The following is a 2,748-nucleotide window of genomic DNA, read 5'->3' on the forward strand; positions in this document are numbered from 1 at the left end:
CGGGACAGTTGATGATCCCCCTTTGTGAAGAGGGATGACTGTTTCTGTTCTCCATTCTATCAGGACATCGCCAGTCTGGAGGTTGTGGTTAAATAGAGATTTAATTGGGCCTAACAGGTTCTGATACAAGTTGTTTAAGAGGCAACCTAGTATATTGTTGTGCCTCATTGAACCTGTGTTTATAGCTTTAGAGAGACCAGTAGTAACCTGTTCTTTAGTGATAATTGGCGGGGGAAGAGTGGAGGGTATTTCTTGAGGGAGAATTGGGGGTGATGGGGAGATGAAATTTGAGCTGAATTTATCAGCCAGCAGATTTGATATATCTTCTGGTGGAGTATAGGTGATGCCGTCCACAAAGTTGTGCTTAAGATTGCAGACATAACTGAAAAATGGCTTATGATTACCCTTAGCTTTGAAGGCTATTTTTGCCTCAAGGTCTGCTTTCAGTGTCTTGACTAGTTCCCTGATTCACTTTTTTAGACTAATGAGGGACTTTTTGTTCTGTTGTGCACATTGCCTCTTACCTCTCAACAGGATTTTCTTTCTTTCATTGTATGATCTATTAACACCAGAGATCTACCAGGGTTACTTGTTTTTGCAGTTTGCCTGGGCTTAATTGGTCCAGTACTGCTGTTTCTGTGTAGTTGTTTATATGGTCATACATGGCTTTTGTGTACACCTCTGCATAGGTTTCATTGTTTTCTGAGTTTGAGGGAGCTTGGAAACTAGCTATGCTTCCACTTAATAGAAGTTGGTTTGCCTTAGAAATGTTCTAAATGTTTTTGGAAACAGGTGGTAGATCTAGTTTTACTGTTATTTAAAGGGAGACTTTGTGATCTGATCTTACCAGTGAAGGGATCACACTTCTGGGGTGTAGTGCTCACTCATATTGTGAGCATCATATCTAGGATATTTGTACCCCTACTGGGAGTGCAGACTAGCTGCTCCAGAATGTTTTAGTTTATCAAGTCAAGAAATCTTTAGGCCTGCATGTGTGTGGCAGTGTATGACTCCCAATTAATTGAGGAGTAGTAAAAATCACGCACGAGAATGGTATTGGGCTGGATGTAAGTAATTTTAGTGACTTCATGGGTTTCCTGGTTCATGGTTGGGGACCTGTAGCTAGCAAGAATATGGTAATGAATTGTTTGTATGGTTAGTTGAACATGGAGTAGCTTAGGCATGCTATATTGTTTTACCAGCCTGAGAAGTGCTACTGCTTTATGTAGATAGCTACACCTCTGCCTTTTGCTCTTTTATGTTCAGTTGGATGGTTGAAATGTATAAAAGGCAATATAGCCATGTGCAGTGCTTTTCATAGCTTTGAACCATGTTTCAGTAACTGCATAGACATCAGCATTCTCCAGGGTGAGGAGCAGTTCTAGGGAGTGCAGTTTCGTGTTGAGATTCCTAGCACTGAGCATTAACACCATTAGCTTGCCCTGAATAGCTTTTGCTATGTTGGAAGGTTTGTCTGTTTGGCAATGTTGAAAGCAGCACTGTAGAGGTGTATAATGTTTTTGCCAATATCCAAAAGCCTAGTGGTGACAGGTAAAGACCATCCCTAACAAAGCAGTGTGACCTGTCAACCATGTCCCCTGAGGCTGACAAGTATTGGACTCCTTTCAAATGACACTAAGCCAATTATTAAAGTCAGGCATTATATTGCAGCTTTATCCTTGTAGATAAAAGAATGTTGCTCATTGCTAGGCTCATACCTGTTTGTGACACATATTTTGAGAGCTCAATCATGTCTCTCTTCATATAGTCCAAGGAGGTATGTCTCAATTAATTCCTACTCACATGGATTGTGAAGGAGTCATACTGGTACTTGAGGGTAAGTGACCTGAGTGCTTGCATAATCTATTGGATCTTGGCCCCTGCCAGGCAACTAACGAGAATCTTCTTATCCAGCATGGTAAGAGAGAAATCAGTGTGTCTCACAATGAAGTCTCCTACAACCAAAATATTGAGTTGTGGATTTTTTCACCTTATGGGATTGGTAGTTAAGACAAAATGAGTTGTTGCTTTATGTGTTGTGATGGGACTTGCATTGTTTGTGTACATACAATGTTTTTGGGGACTGTGCCTGACAGGCTTAGGTAAGTTACATGTGAGCACCTATACATATATGCATCTATGTGTCTGGTCCGTTGTGGGTGCAGTGACTAGTGTGTATACATGTGCGTGTGTGTGTGTGTGTGTGTGTGTGTGTGTGTGTGTGTGTGTGTGTGTGTGTGTGTGTGTGTGTGTGTGTGTGTATGAGGGGGGGGTTGAACACCATAATTGCTGAATACCTATTTGTTGAACAATATCCACTGAAACCTTAATCCACTGAACATTCATTTAAGCAAAATTTTTCCCACTGAAAACAAACAGTGGGCCATCATTGGAAATTTGACCTTTTCCCCACTGTACTGCAATCTCGCAGTTGGTATATTTAGTAAAGGGGAGTGGAGGGGGTTGCAGCCTCCCACCTGGGTGGCTTTTAAATTTTTTGATTTTTGTGACACTCACTTGGTTGGCCAAGAGCTTTTATCCCCCTGGGAAAAAATTTCACTTAAAGGAACATTCGATAGATTAAGGTTTTGATTGAAAGGGTTTGACAAATAGGTATTCAGCGATTATGGCATTCAACAAAGTGATATAGACCCATGTGTGTGTGTCTGTGTGTATGTTGCTGACAACCAGTTCATCGCTTTTTGTATATGTGAGAGTAAGGTCCCCAGTGTCAATGTGTAACTACAT

Source organism: Protopterus annectens, chromosome 9.part0 (genome assembly GCF_019279795.1).
Source record: "Protopterus annectens isolate FY-2018-M chromosome 9.part0, PAN1.0, whole genome shotgun sequence".
Classification (NCBI taxonomy): Eukaryota; Metazoa; Chordata; order Ceratodontiformes; family Protopteridae; genus Protopterus; species Protopterus annectens.